We start from the raw sequence: 23096 nt of genomic DNA on the forward strand, positions 1-23096 counted from the left end.
AATGCGGCCTGAAATTCACTTGCTCGAGAGAAAGTGCACTTATAGTGGAGGACGTCCGAGAACGAAGATGGCCAATATAACCAAAGTAATCAATTCTGTTTTCTGATTAAAGGAGTGATGCGCTTGACAGCGTATACTGGTATGCGGTGAGCATATTCAGGTGGTGCTTGTTGTGTCGCTGCGCAAAGTCGCATAGAAAAGGATTGAGTGCTATCGGTGTCTTGTTTGACGACATTTCTTTGTGGGCTGTCATGCTGAAAATTCCTAGGCATAACAATGTCAAGGTCAAGAAGACAAGATATGAGCAACTTTAGTGATGGAATGGTGTGACAATACAACCCGAATATACCGCATGTCATATAGCAAGGCGTGGCATATACCTAAATATAATGTTTCTCTAACGGACAACGCCGCCGACGCCGACACCGGATTTTCTGTGACACGGGACCCGACGCTGCCGCGTTAAAACAGCGCCGCTGACCGGGGAATATCTAGCGGTATATACAGGGTGTTTCACCGAACACTTTCAAAAATTCTTAAAGGTTTCCTGTGGCAGATAGCACAATTCTAGTTGTTGAGCTGGTCTACTCGAAGGTTCTTAACAAAATTCATGCATTGAAGCACAAAATTAACTGGAACGCCAATGCATTTCTCCGCGAAGTTCGGGAATTAATATCTCGAAACTGGTGTCATCCTGAGAATTAATTCTAAGTGGATCAGCCTCGCGAACTCCATGGCTACAATTTGTAAATTGCAATATGGTCCATCAGCTGCTAGGTAATGATTTAAAAACTGAATTAGTGAATTTTTGTTAATTAGTCGATTATGCATTTCAATTTTTTGTGCAAGTGATGTCCGCCTCTTCGAGTAGACCAGCTCATTAACTAGAATTGGGCTATGTGCCACGGGCAACCTTAAATAAATTTTGAAAGTGTTCGCTGAAACACCCTGTATATAGAATACAGGGGGCTATACGCCCACTCGTGATGTTTGTGCTGTCTTGTGTTAAGCCATGTCGGGCGATGACGTAGTTTCCAAGAAATAGAAGTCTGCGGGAGACAATGAGAAAAACTGCGTCTGGGGTAAAAATAAAACGGAAAAAGGATTGTTTTCACTGCGCAGCGCAAGGTTGCGCGATGACAGCGTATCCTCCGTTTCTCCTTACCTTGACAACTGCATGGGTGAAAACCCACCTATCTTCTCGAAGTATGGTTTATCCATCTAGCTCACTGCATGAGCGTCCGGTTGGGGTTCTTCCCGATCGCACTTTCATCATTGTCGTCATCCTTGTGCTCCAGTGCAACGCGCTCTTTCGATGAGATGGTCGTTCTTAACGCACGTTCCCACTGAGAGATTCCACCGGCTTCCACAGAACTACCGCGATGATCGCCGATACATCAGAAGCGCATCGACGTAACCACATGCGATCATTGACGTCGAATAGCGATGTTAAACCTTCGCTCCATGCTCAGGCTTCTCTTATTCTTGTAGTACTGTTGTCGTAGTCGACGTGGAATATTAATTTGGTCTACTTATTCGCAAAACAGTGTCTGTACATGTTCATTATTATTATTACTTATTTATTTAATTTATGTTTCTGTTTCCCTGTCTCACACTGTTTTCTCTATACTACATTTGTCTTCTCTGTACATATTGTCTCGCATATTACTTTTCTAAGTGCACCAGTACGAAGGCTCCGTAGCTAGCTGTACCTGAGTACTATAATAAGTATTTGATTGATTGATTGATTGATTTATTTATTGATTGGTGCACTATTAATGTACACATATTATGACAGACCGGGCGCCCTGGTTTTCCTTTGTTCACCGTCGCGACGCGCTGGCCTCTCGGAGAAGTTGCTTTCACACTACTCTGGCCCTTACCGCGTTTTGCGTCAAGTAACCGACGTCACCTACGAAATCGCCCCTCTTGACCCCACCGTGGCTCAGCCTCGCACCGACGTAGTCCACGTCGCGCGTCCTAAGCCGTATCATTCGACCGCCTCCTAACCAGTACCGGGTCGGTGCTTCAGCCGCCGTGGGTCATGTGAGATACCGATGAAGAAGACTTTTTCAGGCTCTGAACTTCGCGAGCTAACTACGATCTTCTCATCTGGAAGGCCTGACCAGTCCCAATCTCCTTATCCAGGACCGACGCTGCAGGAAAACTTCATATCGTGGCTAAAGCTATGACATACAAACATTGGTCTTCTCTTAACCTCCCGAAGTGTCATCTCCACAAAATTGACCCATCCTTGATCCTACAAGTGCCATCAAACATTCCCCGCTCTGAGGCGACAGTCTTGTGCCGCCTCTGGCTCGGGGTGGCATTTACAAACGCCTACTCGTTCCGCATTGGAATGGGGGACACGCCCATGTGCGACTCTTGTCTAACCAGAGAAACAATTGAACATGTCTTAGGTCTCTGTTCACAGTTCGACGTCGAGCGTGAAGCTCTCCGGACCGCATTGAACCGGCTGTACTCTCGACCATTTTTGGAAATGAAGATCCTTGGACCATGGCCGTATATGCGTCGATGGCACAGAAAGCCACGAAAGCCTTGTTGTACTACCTCAAGTCGACAGGTCTTGGCTACCGTCTGTAGACTTCGTGCGAAGTTTGAATGTGCGCGAAACTGTGCTCTCTCTATTTCCTTTCTCTCTCTTTTCATCCCTATACCCTCTTCCCCCAGTGCAGGGTAGCAAACCGGACGGGCATCGGGTTAACCTCCCTGCCTTTCCTCTCTTCTATTTCTTTCCCTCTCTCTCTCTCCCAGAAAATATATTTCTTACTTCCTTTGCCACGTAAAATTTTCTGGACACCACACAATAAGTAATAGAAGCGGGATATATAGCAATTGTCTCCTGAAAGGAACACTACGCCCACACGCTTGAAGGGGAGAGGAGAAAAAGAAAAGGAAAGCGGATAGGGATGCAAACCACATAACACCAAATCACACCAGAGTTCGAGCATTATACAGGCGAGATTCCAATCAGGTGGTTGAGAAGTGTTCTAGCGCGTATTTGCGAGTCTCGCATCGAGTTGCAGCCCGACCTTTCGGAAATGAAAAATCATTGCACACAGTTCAAGCCAGATTAAGATTTGAGCGTACGTGAGAGGCACCGCATTCACACACACACACACACACAAGAAAAATACCTTCCAAAATTGTCACCAGAGACTTGCATATAGCCCGTTCTTGAGCGCTTTTTCATTAGCGAATGAATCACCATCGTCACGCCAGATAGCGCCACCAGTGACACGAAGCCAAGAAACTACGTGAACCCTGCGCGGTGCAACGTGCAAACCACCACGTACGCAACGAGACCACACGAGGAACTGCATATACACTGCGCAGTAGTTTACAACTGGTTTCTGGTCAGTGAGTCGAGAGAACACCTGCGGCGTTTATGCACTGTGCTCCTTGAAAAGTTGTAATTAAAAGCTGGAGCCGTGCACGTTCACTCGCTATCTCTCTGGGCCGACATTCGTCCCTTATACGCTTCAAGGCGACGACGTTTTACCAGCCACTCCAAGGCAAACACGAGATACATAGTATAGCGTGCGCCATCCAGCGCACACGACATGACGTATCGCTTTGCACATCGCAATTAGTAGCACTGCCTACGGAAGCACTGCGCAATAACAAGTTACCAGAGTGGCTACATAGTATCCTAGTCATAACAGCTGTGGGAATTCCGCTCGACCAGAACGACAGGGCTGCGCCGCGAACGATTGTTACAATCGGCCGGGCACTTCGCTGCAGCTTGCGTTTTTTCGCCGTCACGAACAAGCTCAGGCCGATACGTGATAGTTATTTTTGCATTTTGGTTTTCTCCGCTGTAAGAAAAACATGTCAGCAAAAACGTTGCACGTCCGCCGAACCGCGAATATGTGGCAACCGCCATATGAACCATGCAGTTTTTTTTTCCCTCTAATATCTTTTCTCTTGCCTTGTTCTTTCATAACGTCGCATCCCCGCTTCTCTTATCTGACCTTGACTGTGTCCGCCCGACTGCATCCCTCCTCTCCGTGACGCCATAAGCACAGAAGCGGCGCGCAGGAAGGTGCTCATCGTCGCGCGAGTAACGTGGTAATAATAATAATCGCGCGTTAAAATGTCGCCACCGTTTCAATGCAGTCAACTCCATCATCCGAGTCCCTCAGTTCCTTTCGCCCACTCATGAAAAAGAGAAGCTTTCGCAACGCATTTTGTTACTTTCCACGTGGTATATACGTCATGCAATGTGCCTGCATGCGCTTACATCTCTATCCAATCCGCGAGCGTGAGAAAGTTGAGTCTGTCCAGCGGCGCATCTCTAACCTGAAAACTTATGTCGACGAAATTGGTCTTGAGCTGCAGGTGGCGACGATGGTATATACGCTTGAGCGAAGAATAATAAGCTCTTCAAACTAAACGATATGCACTCCTACTTATTTTGATGAAGGAGGTATCTATTTCATTCGCGTTACTTACCAGTGACTGAGCAGAAATTTCATTATAAACGTGTTAGCATCTGCGTTTAAATGCAGTCTGCTCCGGTACACGAGCTCTCATTTTTCGAAGTTTGGGAACGAGCTGACGTAAAACCGCTCTGTGGAATGGGGCGCACCCCGTCTTTGTTCCTCTCATTTTTCTTGAAGGAAGTATTTGATTGCTAACTGTTTCTTGTAAGCACGCCCATAGTACAGTAACCTGGTTCTATGCCCCCCCCCCCCCCCCCCCCCCCCCCCCCATGGTAGGTATCATTTCATCATTTTTCGCACGTTCTCACATCACAGTTAAAAAGAACAAACTCTTGTTTACTCTCATAGGCATGTATATATCGCCTTCAAGCAATTTTGATACGAAAAGATTATCGGATATCTTGAGTGTGTGTCCTGCCTCATGAGTCATCGTGGGATATTTCAATGCACACCATCCGGCATGGGGAAGTACAAGAACAAATGCAAAAGGACGAAGATTAGCAAGCATCGCCTACAACTATGACCTTACTCTCCTGAACGATGGTAGCCCCACCTTTCTTCGAGGCGTGACATACGGCAGCTGCCTCGACCTTGTTTTCGTCTCCAACTCTCTCGCTAGATGTGTGAAGTCGTTTCCAGATATTGAGACGCGTGGGAGTGATCACATTCCCACCTATCTTAACATCAAAGGCTTGTCGTCTATATCTGGTCCACGGAAGACCATTCGGGCGATTCAATGGGCCAACTTCAAATCTGATATGGAAGATGCTTGCCGCGAGGGCCTACCCTCTGGGTTAGAGCAAACAGTTAAAAACACGATGCAAAACGCCACTCGCATGATGACGATCTCCTCCACGCGGAACGACTTCGACATGGAATTAGAGCGACTTCGAGCACTTCGTCGCCGGGCTGAACGTCGATATCAGCGTACAAAATCAATCCATGACTTTAGGGCACCCAGGAGGAGGATGCAAAAGAAGATTCAGCGTCGTATGGATAGATTAGCGTCGGAACGTTGGACAATGTTTTTCCAGACACTAGACCCCCGCAAGCCACTGTCTCACATTTGGAAAACGGTGCAAGGTCTGCGTTGCCTTCCGGAACAGCGTTTTCCAGTCAAGGTGCTCGTGCTCTTCCAAGGGCGGCAAGACATCGATGTTGCAGAATACTTTTGTGCGCGGCTCGCCGACCAAGCGACTCGTCCAGATCCTCCAGTCCGAGGTGACGTCTCCCATTCGCGTGATTGCCGCATGGACCTCTCTTTTACAATGAAGGAGCTCGAGGCGGCACTAGCTCTCTGCAGGCGCTCTTCATCTCCGGGTCCAGATGGTATGTCACACCGAGCCTTGTGCTATCTCGGAGAATCCGCACGGAAAGAATTGTTGAGTCTTTACATCTCCTCATGGCAGGAGGGAAATGTTCCTGACGAATGGAAAGTAAGCCGCCTGGTGCCGCTCTTGAAGCGGGGCAAATCCCAACTCGAGCTCACCTCTTACCTCCCAATAGCGCTGGCCAGCTGCGTAGGAAAGATAATGGAATGGGTGATCCTTGGCCGCCTGGAATGGTACTTTGAACACTAGAAGATTTATCCGAATTCCATGGCTGGTTTCCGACGTGAACGCTCTTCCATCGACAATGTAGTTGATCTCGTTTCGTGTGTTCAGCACGAAAGGTCCCGTAAGCGTTCATCTGCAGCTTTATTTTTAGATGTGAAAGGCGCATACGAAAGCGTATTACATGATGCCATTCTCGATGCCCTTGCGACGGTTGGCCTAGGTGGTCGAGTCTTTTTGTGGATTGCAAGTTACCTATCTGCAAGACCATTCTTTGTGTTAACTGACGATGGCCCGACTACGCGACGCTATACCAGCAGAGGCGTTCCTCAAGGCGCATCTCCGCCCGGCGCTATTCAACCTCGCTATTCTTGGACTTGCTGAATAGTTACCAACTACCATCAAGATTTCAGTATACGCAGACGACATCTGTGTCTGGACTTCGGCAGTCACACGTACTCAGATACGTGCGCGGCTTCAGAGCGCAGCAACTTTGACAGAGAGCTACTTGTGTAAACAAGGTCTCGGCATATCACCAGAAAAATGCGCACTAGTGGCATTTACTCGCAAAACCAATGACGCCTTATGTCATCTCAATCAATGGGCGGACCATTTCCTATGTCAGAACACACAGGTTTCTTGGCGTAATCATTGACCAAGACCTCTGCTGGAGCCCGCACGTGGCCTACATGAAACGGCGCTGACAGCAACTTCCCAGTTGTTTAAATACTTGACAGGAAAGACGTGGGGGATGTCCGTAGACGCAATGCTGAAACTCTAGAGAGCTCTCTTTCTCGGTTTTCAATATATAGTCTACCTGTACTGAACATCACTTGCAAGACCAATATTCGTGTTCTGCAGGCAGAACAAGCTCAAGCACTCAGAGGTTGCCTTGGTTTGCCCAGATGCACGTCAACGGACGCAACTATTGCGATTGCTCGGGACCATCCGATGAAAACTCACATTACGATGGAAGCCCTGAGAACGCACATCAGACATTTTGCACGTGCCCCCAATCACCGCCTTGCAACACTACCTTCAGACAGGCGCCAAACATCGTTCTCTAAAACTATCATCAAGTTCAACGACATACTTCCCTCGGGCTTCACCGCTGCATCTAAAACATCGATACCCCCTTGGTGTCTTATTAGCCCCACAGTACATCTCAGTGTAGCAGGAATCAAGAATAAAATCTGAGCTGTCGTCACCTGTGCTGAAACAACTGTATCTGCTTCTTCTACACGAAAGGTATGCGGACAGTGTACATATTTATACTGATGGTTCCACAAACCTCCAGTGTTCGTCCGGTGCTGTGGTTGTCCCAGCAAGAGCTAGTACCATCAGCTTCAGGACTGACCACCAAACGACATCGACATCTGCCGAACTAGCTGCTCTTTGCGCTGCACTTTGTTTCGTCAATCGGGAACCACCTCGACAATGGTCAATCTTCAGTGACTCGAAGGCAGCCCTACAATCTGTGCTATCAGCTCTGCATCGCGGGCCATACGAACAGCTCGTATTTGATGTTAGATACCTACTCCATAGATCACATGAGAAAGGACACCACGTGGCATTTCAGTGGCTTCCAAGTCACTGCGGCGTCATAGGAACGAAGACGAAGATAATTCCGCTCGGGCAGCTCTTGACGACACACAGGAAGAGGCCATACAACTCTCACGGTCCGACGCAGCCAGCAGACTTCGAGTGCTTGCACAGGAGATCACGTTCTCTCTATGGTGTGCACCCAGCAGCCAGACCAACCGGAGCAATCGTCAATACCACCTGCCCTCTTTGATGCATCTCTGTATGCCAACTGGACTCCGCTGAAGAGAGGCCACTATGCTTTATCGCTTATGGCTAGGGGTGGCATTCACGAAATCTTATTCATTTCTCATTGGAATGGCCGACAACGCTTTTTGCAATCCTGTCTTTGCGAGGAGACGCTAGAACACATTCTATGCGACTGTCCTGAATATAATGTTCCGAGACAGTCTCTGGCGTCCGTTCTAGCGCACCTTGACAATAGACCAATGTCAATTGAAACGATTCTCACGTGTCGTCGACAGAAGACATCGCAGCTGAAGGCGACGAAGGCTTTCAAAAGAAACGGGCTTGGACAAGCGGCTGTGACAGTGATGTCACGTACCACGCAAGAGTGACGGACTGTGACTGATGATGTATGTGCTGTGCTATGTGCTCTTTCTCTCCTCCCCATCTTTCATTCCCCCTCATCCCGCTCCCATGTGTAGGGTAGCAAACCGGTTGTGCTGAACTGGTTAACCTCCGTGCCTTTCCTTCTCCGCCCCGTCCCTTCCTTCTTTCCTTCCTTCCTTCGCACGTTCTTCGCAAGATCTTCAGTTCTATGAGTACCTCGGAGAACAGTGTACTGTATGTGCGCAACGCTGGATGATGAAAAGCTTACTGATAAAATTAGCTGTGAACCCCTAAGAAAGGGCAATAACTGTGGAAGACGGTATTAATCTATACAGCTTCAATTAAGCAATACGATTGCAGATATAGAATACTGCTGATGCAGTCCAAAATATGACGCAATTTGGGAGGTCTCTAATATCAACAGATATAATTAACACAATGGGCACAAGTGACAGTTTTCAAATAACGCAATGAAACTGAATAGAACACAAGCATAAAATCTCAGATATGGCAGGCGTATTCGAAAGTAGGAAAAGGGTTTTTGATAGCTTGTCTAAATAGCGTTGCGTTCGATCTGCACTGGGATGGCGTTCTAACAATACGCTGCGGTGGTATGTCCGGACGACGCAGCTAGCACGCGAGGCAACTGGTGCTGCGCGGCAGAAACATGTCCCTGGCCGATACCAGGCGTCTCACAATGCTGGCGCGAGCAGGAAAGAGCGGCGTGGCAGGCGTCGCACTTCGATGATGCACGAGATGAGGCCAAGGTAAAGCCGCCGGCGTTTGTCACTGCCCAATAATAAGGATTAGACAGCGTTACACCAACCCGTTCCGCTCAGATCAGTGTATATGCCGCACGGTGTGGTTTGGCACGCAGCTGCAACCTTTGGGTATCCATATACGGAATAAGTCTATGCGACGGCCCAGGCGGCAAACCATAACTCAGCCCCAGGTTCAGATCTAATTACGAATGCAGTGACTAGAAATCTAAGTAACAAAGTGATCGAGGAAGTCTCAAAATTCTTCAACGAACATTGTTGGTCTCAGGTTCACGTCCCCCCGGAATGGAAGGAGGAGGAGGAAAGAGAAAGAAAGAAGGCAGGAAGGTTAACCAGAATAACGTCCGGTTGGATACCCTACACCGGGGGAATGGGAAAGGGGAACACAAAGATGGCACGGAGAGAGAGGAGGGAAGGAAAAAAGGAATTTAGCGGTGGAGTTCCCTGACGCGTGTGATATCGCACTAATAGTCACAGACGTTCACACAAGCTCGTCGTCCTCAAGAAGCACAAAAGTGCCTTCACCGCTTTATGGGCCGACGAGCTATGGGGTCGGTGTTCCAGCAGCACCTGCACGGAAAGCGTCCGATTGTCCAGTAAGGAGGCCGAAATAATAACGATACCTAAACCTGGTAAGAAGCCCGCTCTCGACTTCGAGCGGGCTTTCGAGTGGGTCATTGAAACCCGACTACAAAATTTCATAAAGGAAGAAAATCGTTTTCTAGCAACCATGATTGGTTTCAGAAACGGGCTCTCAACTCAGAACGCTTTCCTACTCTGACAGGAGGAAGTACTAAGTTGTGTGCCTAAAGGCAGCGAGCACTTAATTTTGGCCCTTGATCTCAAAGGGGCATTGGACAAACATCTCGCACGATGCCACCCTCTCTGAACTAAACGCGATTGGATGCGCAGAACGAATTTTCAACTACATAAGATCCTTCCTTTCTAGGCGAACGGCGACTATATAAGCATAGCTAGGCCAGAGAGGTCGGCACCTTTCGCAATGCCTAATAAGGGAACGCCGCAAGGAGCAATCGTTTCCCCGTTGCTCTTTAACACTGGCATGCGTAGACGCGTTCGTGCTCTGGATGAAGTCCCGCATTTGGGTTACGTCTAATATGCGGGAAATATCACCCTTTGGAGAATGAAAGGGCCCCTAGCACAGAAGGAGCAAACGCTACAGGAGGCGGCAACGGCAGTAGCACATTTCGCTACGAAAAGTGGGCTAGGCTGTGTGCCGGATAATTCAGAGGTTATACGAATTCGAAGGAAATACTACAGAAGTAATGGTGACATCAATTTAAGAGCGGACGGCCACACCATTAAAGCAGTCACCAAATTTAATATACTGGGCTAATTCAGGGTCCAGAATAAGCACAGAGCAGACTACACTATTACTACGCTAAGGACCACAGTCAAGTAAATTGCTGCAATGATTTACCGCATCACACATCACAAGGAAAGGCTGAAGGAGAATGACATTTTCAGACTTATTCAAACTCCATAATTAGGGTGACGTATATGGTCTATACCACATGATCAACACGAGCGAAGAGAGTCAAGTGGACTTCATCATTAGATGTGCCTACAAGTAAGCGCTTGGATTACCACATAGTACATAAACTGAACGGCTTCTAGCACTCGGGGTAGATAACACCTACAATAAACTAAGAGCGGCGACTCTTATATCCCAGCGAAATCGCCTCAGCCAAACTCCATCAGGCAGAGAGCTCCTCGTTAGGATAGGGTCCCCGCCTTATCCCCAGCATATAGATGAGGAATTGGGGGATGTGCCGTGCGAAGCTCGCAAGAAAATATCGGTAGCACCAATTCCTAGAAACATGCATAAAGAACACCATGCAAAAAGAAGAAATGCGAGAGTCAAATGGCTCAGGAAGAGGGTCGGACAAGAGCCTAACGTGACATGCGTGGAAGCGGCGGGATATAACTGTCGTAGCTACGTGGCCACAGTGTATAGTGGACAAGGAAATGAATTTAGTAGCGAGCGCGTCAACGAAAACAACCTCGGCCACCAGCACTGAGGCTATGGTCATAACCCTGGCCTTGAAATGGTGGGAGTGAAGAGGAGAGCCGTCGTTAATTTTAACAGACTCACAGCAGGCGTGCTGGCTTTTTATGACCGGACGCTAAAAGCTGCTGGGCCAAAGACTAACCCAAAATCATAGGCTGGTCTAGTGCCCGGGACATGCCGGGCTCGAGGGCAATGAGAGGGCCGATGTGCTAGCTCGAGGATTTACCAACCGAGCAGCGCATCCAGGACCCTCAGACGAATCACAGATAATAACGCCTAGAGAAATTCTTGCTCACCAGCGCTACACACGTCTTAAGTACGGAGCTCCCCACAATTATCTTAGTGAGGTGGAGGCAATAGACATCCGTAGAATACAAACGAACGTCTTCCCAAATATTTCCAAAATTAGGCAAAATTTATTCGACGCTGCACCGGGACACTTGTCCGTGGTGCGGTGACAGGCCAACCTTGTATCACACCCCGTCGGAGTGTAGAGAAAAGCCAGAAAATCTGGATACATTTCTAGGTGGAAGAATTCAATACAAAACGGAGCAATGGGAGGCACAACTCGCCAGCTCGGACCTGGGAGTGCAACTTGCGCTCCTAGACCAAGTCCGGCGGGCGGCTAAGGCCAGTGGAGCCCTGGACGAAGGGCCCCACCCATGAATCTTCTAATTCCCGCTTTTACCCCCTTCCACATTTTCAAATAAACTTTCTCTCTCTCTCTCTCAGCGGGAGCGTTAATGTGTGTGCGCATAACGCCCATATCAGCAGCGGAAGACAGAACGCAGCCGTGGCTCCATTGCATACTGAGAATAGCGCAGACTCAAAATGTTCGCCGATCCAGAAGATAGTGCAGCAAAAAAAAAAAAATTAAGGAGTCTGACGTTCCTTCCACTCCGCTCACGCGAAGGGTGATGCAATAAAAAATGAGGGCAGCTTCACACTAATGATGCGAAGACTGGGCAAACAGCGAACCTGACGACTCCACCTAGCTTTATCTCGGTTCGGCCAAGCTTTTGCGAGGTTATGCTTCGAGACTAGGCCACGTTTAGCGCAAGATCACCCTGGAATCATCGACAGCCCAAGGCGCACTGAACACTCGGTCATTAAAGTATCTGGACGCTTCTAGCCGCTCAAACGCTTTTCCTCGGTTTCGCGGGCTCGTAACTCCGTATCTTCTGCGAATCGCCGACGTTTCGCCGCCGCTTCGGCAGTACGATACTCGGGATCGGACCAAATTCGTCTCACTCGCTCTCAAGTAGCGGCGCGGCGGCTTTCGAGCCACGCTTCCTCTTCTTCTGGAGTGACGCTCTTTTTCGGCCGCCCCAACATCTTCGCGGCGATGTGCTTTTGTGTCGCCGCGTCGACGACGCGGAGCTATATATCCCGTGGGTCGGTGCAGTGACGTCATCGCTTAGCTCCACCTCTACGCAGCCGCGGTAGCCACTCCGCACTGCGCGGTGACGTTATCACTCGGCAAAGTTAAGGCGAAGCGATGCGGCGTGCGTGATGACTTCACGGCTCACGCAGCTGTGGCGAGGCTCGGCGCGGTCGGCGCAGCTGGGGCGAAGCGTTGATAGGCGACGCATGGGGACGTCATCGCCAGGCGGAGGTTTTGCGGCGTACACTCGACGGACCATCTTCGAGCTTAAACAGCTTCGCTAGTTCACAGGGGTATGTGCCATTGCGCTTGGACCCTTTCTGCGCAACCACCAGGATCGGCCCACATTTCGGGCATACACCACCTCCAGCTTAAACAGCTTCGCTGTTAAAATTCCGTACGCCGTGACTCTGCTCCATCCTCACCCCCTACTCACTCAGGAAGACATTGTTTTTCATCAACGTCAATTAGAGGTTGAATCACCTTCCAACTTCTTTTCTCTTTTAGTGTCAATTCTAAAACAATTAAACAGATTGTTGCTTCTAAGTTATTTTCTTTGGCTGAATATTAATGTAATTATCTCCCATAAAATTTTGTCAGAATGGTAAAGTTTCATCATTAAACCAGTGACAAACAGCCACACGTAGCGAAGGATCTATACGGCGAAAAAAAGGAAGCAGCGGCACTTCAATGCGCTGTACTCTACCTACACAGTACTCCACCTCCACTTCTCCTAACTTTATATCTCTAAATCGAATTAATTACCCATAATTACTCCTAATTAACGTTGTTATACTACTTAGTATCTTCTGCATTACTACTGACGTCATACAAGACGTTGATGACGTAACATTGATTTTTGGTAACACTAGTTGCGGACACCGCCGACGCTTCTGCCTCATGGGAAATATAATGCTTTCGCATTATTATGTCGAAACCGCGGTCTCCTGCTGACCTCCCTGCGTGGTACACGTCAGGGACGTCCTCAGGCCTCGTAGCGTGCAGCATCGTAGACTAAGACGAAGGCTCAAGCAGCCTTCAATGTTGTCGTCCCTGTGGGGGGTAGTACTGTCGTTGACGCGACGGCCTCAGTAGTCGGTACCGTAGAGGTCTACTACATTAAACTGATGGAAGGCCAAAACTTCCAAGTTACCGTCTAGAGCATAGCTTTTATGACTCTAATCGTCGATGCATTAATGATGGCTGCTTTGTAATCGGTGGCGAGCGTGTTCCTATCGTTCCCGTTGACCCGCAGGTGACCAGCGTCACCTGCTTATGCTTTTCGGCCTTCATACCTAACGAAGTACTTGTCTAGGCTTTGTCACAATACAGCAAGGTGTTTTCCGTAAACGCTGGCTTCATGAGCGCACTGTGTGGGATCCTCATACGCACACGTTTTGTTCATAAGAAAATGAGAACCGCGAATCCCGTCCCCAACTACACCTATTTACAAATTTCGGGTCATTGAATGACGTTCGACTACCATGGCATCTGTTTGTCGTCGGTGGGCTCCAACGGTGAAGCGAAGAAACGTGACCACAGCGATCGATGCCGCGTGGATATATAGTCACCCCACCGTCACGTGTATTCGGCATTCCTACTTGGACGCTGCTGCTGGGGTCTTTCCCCCTTTTCTGCCCGCATTAACTGTGGTGGCGAATGAGTGTGAGACCGCAGTAACCGACTACGTAGTCATGCCTTCGCCTCTGAAAGCTTCGATAAAACAAAAAGGCAGAAGTAGGCAGCTTGGCAATCCCAGCACGCCATGTTTTCTGGCCTCCCCGATAGGACATGGAGCAAGTGCTGTGCTGAACTTCGCGTCCTCTTCAGCCAATCCCAATACGCCATGCTTGCCAGCGTCCCCGAGCGAGAAAAAAAAAACGCATGCGGTGGTCCACGTGGCCTCCTCTTCGGCCGCTGCCATTGGCATCCCACTTCCAGCAGCAGCTCAACGCAGTGCAGTCTCGGACAATCAGGCCTGTACTGACGCTGGGGCTTCGTTGGGTACAGCAGTAAGACTATCTATGTCTTCACCCGCCACAGATACATCGGTTCCTACGCCGCGTCTGGCTTGCGACTCGACCGAAAACGTTGGCAGTTTTGCCCGAAGGGCGAAGCATTGACAGCGATAGCAAGGTATATCGTTGCACTGGAACTACTTGGACAGTGTTCTAACTATACACGGGCGCGACACATTAGTGTGGCGCAGCCCGTAAGGCAACTTCTGCTGGGCAGAACGAACAGCGCCCTGACAGCCGCCAGGCGTCTCACAACTGCTGGCGAAGTTAGGGAGCCTACATGCAACGCCGTTTTAAAACGGCGTTGCATGTAGGCTCCCTAGGCGGGGTGAGCGGAACTAGGGGGGGGGGGGGGGGGGGGCACAATAGTGGCGTTCGTTGGAGGCGTCGCACCTCGGCGGTGCGCGAGGTGAGACCAACGGGAAACCGACAGTAGGGAGCTCCCTAACCGACAGCGTTAGACAGCGCACCAGTGAACCATTAGATAGTACAAGCTTGACATTTACTGCTCAGAGCATACACACAGCAGCTAAGCAGTAACGCGAGTGTGCTAAGGTAGTTGCGTACGCGCAACTCTCATGCCTGCAGCGGAAGGCATGCAAAACGCCGCCCTTGCTCCACCACTGAAGCGATTGAACGCAGCGTTGACGGTGTGCCCACTTCGCTTCATCGTTTTGCAGCGAAGCTGTCTATGCGGGCCCTGTGCCGTCGTCGTGGGACTTCGCTAAAAAGGGGCCACGTCAGCTAGCGGGAGAGGAGAGGAAAAGAAGAGCTCAACAAGGGGAAAGGGGTTATAGTGTCCCCTTTCCCCCTGTTGGAATGCTCTCAGAGGGTACGGATGAAAAGGAGAACGGGACAAAGGTTGACGTAAGTGGCGCCGTCCAATACTCGCGTTGGAGGGGGAGAGCGTGAGGCGTGCCTACCAATGGCGTAGTAGGAAAAAAAGTAGGCCAACGGAGGAGTTGGGTGCGAGAGTTCGCGTTAGCTTTGGTTGTATATACGGAGCTTTGGTAAAGGACTCTTGTCTAGGAACGTCGAAGAAAAATGGTGTTTTGTGGCTAAAGCGCCCTTAGGCGTTGATGCACCCACGCTGACGCCTGGTGGCACGTCTCCTCCATCACGACTACCAACGTCGATGACCATGAGCAACCGTCGTGCATATGGAAGCTGCACTACGCTGCACACGCTAGCACAACGCGAAAGACGAAGCACGTAACTGACACACTAATACAACGCGCAAGACAAAGCACGTAACTGAATCGTCACCGAGTCAAATCAGCGCGTACAGCGCGTCGTAATTGCAGCCTCCGCGATCAACTTCAGAAACATTTTCAGAGCTAATTGCGGAGGCCATGCTCCGCTGTGCTGAGTACGGTGAACGCCACCTAGGTGGCGTTGGTAGTGCTTCTTGATGCCAGCGTCCCTTCGAATGCTGGTATCGAGGCGTCGTAGTGCTGAGACCACCGAAGTGTTCACTGTCGGTGCGCGTTAGTGTCATAATGCAGTACTTCTCTTTTCTGCTCGTAGGCGGCGGCACCGCCCCGAGCAAGAGCGCGGGTACACGGAGGAGTGTTAGATATATAAGGCGCGTCTGTGTAGCTCTCTGCAAATGTGTTTGTGGCGCAATGGGTTAAACGCTCGGCGATCTATCGTCGCGGACCGAGAGGTCGTGGGTTCGATTTCCAAATTTTGCATGTTTGTGGAACTTTTTCTTCTGGTTTCTTTCTTTGTATTATGTTCGTGTACATTGTAAGCTGACGTATTTCCGTGACGGAAATACGTCAGTGAAGTCTTGGTGGACCCCGGCATAAAACACTTTCGTGTTAAAAGCATGAGAAACGCGCTAGGAATGCTGTCGCCCGTGGACGCCGACGCGTGCCATCCCCCGCAACGCGCTACAGTCTTAAAAATAAGCTTAGTGAATAGTTAGTAAATTCACGCGTTTACTAGATTGCTATGTATTTTACTACCTTCTGACTAGTTCTGTACTAGCCAGCGGCTAGTAAAGTTAGTAAGTGCTGCCTTTACTAGCCAGAAAGGCTTCTTAGTAGTTTTTAGTAACTACTAAGCCACTACTACCTCGTCTAACGTTGACCTATTATGCTGTGATTGTGATAGTCTTATGCGAAATTGAGATAAACTGTAGTGTTGCTCATTATGTTGGACTCACAGTTATGTGCGACGTCGTAGCACACGTAGGTCCTCCCCGGACAACATGGGCTCCCTCAAACTAGGCCTATAAATACTCGTGAAGTTGCTCTTTGAGAAAGTCTTCCGTAGCAGGGACCGCCAACTGGATGCCGACCAGTGCAGACGCGCGCACATCGAGCTCCGCATGATCTCCCTTTTCATGTGGTTCATCCCCTGAAACCGTCCGGAAATTGTCACCTGCTTGGAGGGGAAATGCTCTGGCATCGGTGGACACCAGTTTCACCGAATTCGGACCATTTTGCATCATTTCACGACCTTTTGTGATTTCGCCCATGTGAAGCCTCCGCTAGCTCGAGTAGGGGAGCGGCGGCGACGTCGGGAGACGCGCGCCCGAAGACGACAAGGACAACGTCGCCGTAGTTACCACGACGACTATGACCTCGACTAAAGATTCGCAGCCAGTGACTCAACAAACCACACTGGTTTTGAGCGATGAGGTTATGGACTTTGCCGCCCAAAACCGGGACGATGAACAACAACCCGGGAATTGCACCATGGCGTTCGCGCACGCCAACGCACATTTTCCCGCCGAAAAGGAGACTGACCACGCAGAGGAGGGTTGGCAGATATTCCAATCGCTCAGAGCAAAGAAGAAACAGGCAAAAGAGCAGAACGTACGGGAAGGAGGGGACTTCTCCGCGGACAGCAAGCTTACAGCAGGCAACCAGCCAGAACGCCGGGGTCGACCCGCGAGACGCAGGCCCCCACCCCTACCCAAGGACGATCTGAAAGTGGTCTTCCGACCTCACCAGGGACTGCCACTGAGGAATATGACCAGCCAAGCGATTTCCGACGCAAGAGTGGAGGCCTGCCGAGGAAAAATCAGATGGGACCAGTTCATTCTCCGCATTCGGCCGGGTTCCAACATAGCACTAGCGTCCACCCCAGATACGACCGTCGCAATGGCAATGAGGGGCGCCACGTCTTTGAAGATCAATGGAAGACTGCACTCGGTCAATGTCTATGTCACACCAGGCGAAGGAACCAGGAAAGGTGCCATCCATGGTATAGAGCCGCACGCTTCGTCTGAGACTATCAAAGAAAGCATCCGTTTTCGCACCCAGGGCGTGGAGCTGGTAGAGGCCCGGATGTTGGGAGACTCTCAGAGTGCTGTCCTTACTTTCTTCGGGGGCATGCTACCGAGATATATTTACTACAGAAGAGGTGAGAAGGAGTGTATTCCTTTTCGTAACACGGTCCAATTCTGCCGAGCATGTGGGAAAGTTGGCCACCGCACCGACGTGTGCCAGCAGCCATATTTGTCCACGTGCCGTACCTGCGGAGTGCGCAACCCAGAAGTAACCCACAACTGTACCCCGACATGCGCAATTTGCTCTGGGGACCACGTAACTGGAGACCGCAGCTGCCCAAAATGCCTCAAGCCTGTACGATACCAGGCAGCGAAACCACCCAAGAAACCCCACAAACCGGCCGATCGCTGGTTCTCCTCGGAGGACGAACAATCGGAATGGGAGTACGGACTAGGTGCGACCCGCAGTAGCCGCTCAAGAACCCGCTCACCATCGAACAATCGCATGGATCCCGGACAACCGGAGCAGCAGCGTCGAAGGTCCATGTCGAGCCCGAGACCAACCACAGAGGAGAACACGAAGGCGAAAGCCCATCCAAGAAACAAGTCACCCAGGGCATCCATAGCACAGAGAAAGCCACAAGCGAATAGGTAAGCTGGGCGCAAGTCGTATCTCCCACTGCCAAACATACACCGCTTACACCACCGATCACGCAACACTCCGAGTACAAAAGGGTAGTAGATGAGAACAGACAACTCAAAACAGAATTACAGGAGGTTAAGTCTAGGATGGCACGCCTCGAGGCACTACTTTTAAATCAATCGAATAACACGCCAGCCCCGGCGAACGCGCCCGTTGTGCAGCCCACGACAACGCAGCAACCACAAACAGAGTCGATAGCGTACCTAGTACAGCAGATGCAGCTTGTATTTGCCAAACTGGGGCAGATGTAACGCACCATCAGCGACATAAGTCCGACGCAGAACCCTCGCAAGAGACCTAGTCAAAGCCCAGGTGCTCCCACAAGACAACCCAAAGAAGTCGGAACAGATTCCGAGAACACCAGTCATGGCTAGACACAGAAATAGTAAACAGACCGAACAAGTGAAAATTTAGCAGTGGAATTGCTGCTCACTGCGGAAAAAACTCGCCAATTTCACACAATTCATTGAATCGTCTCCAGTCTCTCCCGATATTATATGCATACAGGAGGTAGGCAAACACCAGGCAAATCTGAAGGGCTATGTGTGTAATAAGAACCCGGAGTACCCACAAATAGCGACCTTCGCAAAGAAGGATGTGGCGCTCAGCATTAGCTATGCAGGGAAAGAACCCATTCAACATCACGTAATCATGGTCTGGCCTCGAAAACGCGGCCGACCGAAAACGGTGATAGTCAATGTGTATAGCCCTCCCAGAGAGAAACACGACGACTTCGAGAATATACTAGTGCACGCATTGGGCCTTCTAAAAGGAAAGGACCAACTTATATTTCTGGGAGACTTTAACGCACAGCACGCTAATTGGGGATATAGCAAAGAGAACCCCAAAGGCATCATGCTAGCGGACCTAGTAGAAAGATACGGCCTATACCAGCTTACACAGCCAGATCTCCCCACACGCATCGGTAATAGTGTATTAAAAGACATGTCGCCAGATCTGACATTCACAAACAACGCAAGGAACATGACATGGGCGAATCTAGGAGAGAATCTTGGCAGTGACCATTATATTTTGAGTATATCGCTCAGTGCGGCCAGGATAAGGAGGATGATCGGGAAATCTAAAATCTCGGACTGGGTGATATTCCGCGAAAAGCTAGACATTTACGGAGAACTGAGCGACGTCAGCACATGGACAGCACAAATCAAAAGGGCACACGCGAGGATAACTAAGGAAATTGAAACAAACGCTGACACTCCGGCGGTCGATAGACACCTAGTTCATTTGTGGGATGCCAGAAGGAGCCTCACCAACCGTTGGATCAGACAAAAACTTAACCGAAAACTGAAAATACGTATAGCCCAGCTAGCACAGCAAGCTAATGAGTATGTGCAACGTTTGTGTGACGCTAACTGGAGACAGTTTACTGACTCGCTCAGAGGAACACTGAGCACTAAGAGGACATGGCACATTTTGCGAAGCATGATTGACCCCGGAGGTATAAAAACAGTGACGAACAGGACACTCAAGACCCTTGAGAGCGAGTTTAAAGGTTACGATATCACGCTAACAAACATGATGAAGGAGATTTCTGTCGGGCACAACCTTACCACACAGATACTACACACCAAATACAAAGGAATACAACAACCTGACTTAGACGCAACCATAACCTTGGAAGAAGTATACGCGGTGGCCCAATCATTTAGGAAAAACACCGCTCCAGGAAAAGATCAGGTTAGCAATGCCATGATCAGAAACCTGAGTGACGCAGCCCTAACACAAATCGTGGACTTCTTTAACTAGAAAGTCTGGAGTGAGGGCGGAGAACTCCCAACAGAATGGAAAGAGTCTAATATCACACTAATACCCAAGCCGGGTAAATCCAGGAGTATCCATAACCTAAGACCAATTTCGCTGATGTCATGCATGGGCAAGTTGTTTGAAAAAATGATCTTAACCAGACTATCCAACTATATAGAGACAAAAAACCTTCTACCCAGCAACATGTTCGGCTTCAGGCCACACGTATCACCTCAGGACGTGTTCCTCCTTCTGAAGTATGACGTCATGCACCCAATCAGAGGCTCGAGTGACCATTTTATACTGGCGCTCGATGTCAAGAAAGCTTTTGACACAATCTCACATGACTCGATCATAGGGGGCCTGAAGTCCATAAACTGTGGCCGCCGCATATACGCGTACGTTAGATCATTCCTGACGCACCGAACGGCGACAATAGGTTTGGGGTCGACTAGGTCCGACAATTTTGGCCTCCCGAACAGAGGCACTCCGCAAGGAGCTATCCTTTCTCCTATCCTCTTCAATGTGACCATGCGTAAGCTCGCCATTGAACTACAGGAGGACCCAGATTTAGGCATCGCTATTTACGCGGACGACATAACCCTTTGGACGCGAAGAGAGTCGTATGCGGAGAAACAAGACACACAACAAAGAGCGGTAGACAAGATACTGGCTTTCACCGACGGAGCAGGGATGAAATGTTCGCCTGAGAAGACCGAGCTGATCAGAGTCAGGGCTAATTACGCGAGAAATAACGATATTGTACCAATAACCATCCACCTTTATGGACGTCCCGTCAGGGAAGTGAAAACACTGCGCATTCTGGGAATGTGGGTACAACAGAACGCAGGCACAACACACACCATCCAAAAGTTGAGAGGAACAACAGGTAACGTAGCCCGTATGATAAGAAGGATAGCTAACAGTAAAGATGGGCTAACTGAAGCAGAAACGATCAGACTTGTCCACGCCTTTATAATTAGTAGGGTGACGTACGCACTCCCATACCAAGCACTAACAAACCAGGAGATGAAACAAGTTAATACAATCATAAGGAAAGCCTTCAAGGCAGTGCTTGGCATCCCCGAAAGTGCTAATAACGAGAAAGTCGAGAGACTAGGCCTCTACAACACCTTTGAGGAATACGCGACTGCGGTCCTCATAGCTCAAAGAGAGCGGCTCAGCTCAACGAACCAGGGACGTATAGTTCTAGAAAAGCTGGGTTTCACACCGCGACCACTATATACTGCGACGAGGATACAGTGCTACTGGACAGGCACACGAGATCTCATATCACGGTGGCAGCAATACCAAAGCATATGCACCCAACATACCATGCCGGTAGAAGACGAGGACGAGCTGCAACCGTGCGGAATCGATTTGGGAAAGGTTCAGCCGCGTACTTTCACAGACGCTAGCAGAGTCAGTAGAGAGACTCACGCGCTAGCGGTTACCCAACAACAACGCATCATAACGGCCACAGTCGTAACTCGATCCACGTGCGCGGCTGAAGCGGCTGCAATAGCCATGGCCATTGCAGACGCGGAACACAGAAACGAGTCGGCAGTCATACTGTCCGACTCGCAGACGGCATGTCGGCTGTTTCTCAATGAGACGGTACCCAAAATGGTACGCAGAATTCTGGGACAAACCTTGAAAGAACACCACGACATTATCTGTTGTCCGGCTCACGAGGGCTTGGAAGGTAACGTGGCGGCAGGCCGTATAGCTCGAGGATTCATCAAAAGATCTGCGGCCGGGCCTTGCGTGGAACTTCTTCCAACCCTGTCCCAGACCAGGACGGGAAGAACGATACTACAACGCATCGGAATCAACGCGCCAGCGACGACCCCGGAGGTAGCAAAGCAGCTACCCCGGGACGTTCTCCAAAGACTGAGGGTACCACCCTTACCGAAGCAAATGCATCCGCAAGTACACCAAGAAAGAAGAATGGCGAGAGCCACGGCCCTCACAAAGGGTCACGCCAACGATCCGCGCGCGTACTACGTGGACGTGGCGAAGTATCCCCACCGGCCAAACACGTACGCAGCAGCAGTCATCGCTGCAGACACCGGAGTACTCACAACGTCGGGAAGCATACGGTGCAAGCCGCCCACGCAAGCCGAGGAGTTTGCAATCGCACTGGCACTAGCGATGCCGGATTGCCGCACGGTCCTCAGCGACTCGAAGCCGGCAATAGTCAACTTTGCTACAAACAACGTTCATGGAACCACTGCAAGAGTATGTTCAATGATAGCAAGACCGGAAACCAACGTTACCGTCAAGTGGTTCCCTGCGCACGCCGGGGAGCTGGACGCGGGCCCGAACCGCAACGGGGAGGCAGATACGGAGGCACACGCGCTAACTAGCCGCGGGTCTCCGCCAACGCATTCCTCGGAGCCGCAACGACCCGATGCCGAAGACGAAGAGTATTCCATCACAACCTACGGCGACGTTCTGCAGTGGTAGAGAACGAGCAGACGCCTCTACCCACCACCTCACCGAGACCTACAACGCAGCGAAGCAGCCACACTACGGCAGTTGCAAGTACAAGCCATATGGACCCCCGTATGGGCAAAGCACGTTTGCCCGGAGGTATACACCACGGATATATGCCAACACTGCAAGAAGGCGCGCGCCACCCAGAGACACCTTCTCTGGGACTGTGCGCCACCGCCGGGTAACCAAGAAGCAATGCCAACTGCCATCAGCAGCAAGATCATCAGCCGAGAGCCAGGCAACCAAAGAGACGTGGTCCAGCACGTGCTTAGCATCCTGGAACGCCAGCGGCCGAAAGCGGCGCCCCCACGGGTTTGACGCGAGTAGGTTGCTGCTCCGGGGACGTTCGAGCACGCTAGTGTCTCGCTTTAATTCCCCTACCCCTTCCCCCCTTTATGCCGGATCGACAATAAAGTTGTTTCACTCACTCACCCAAGCACTCGTGATATTCTTCGACAACAACGGGAGGAACGCAGAGTCTACGGTCATCCACACAAGGCCCT

This window comes from Dermacentor silvarum, chromosome 6 (genome assembly GCF_013339745.2).
Source record: "Dermacentor silvarum isolate Dsil-2018 chromosome 6, BIME_Dsil_1.4, whole genome shotgun sequence".
Lineage (NCBI taxonomy): Eukaryota > Metazoa > Arthropoda > Arachnida > Ixodida > Ixodidae > Dermacentor > Dermacentor silvarum.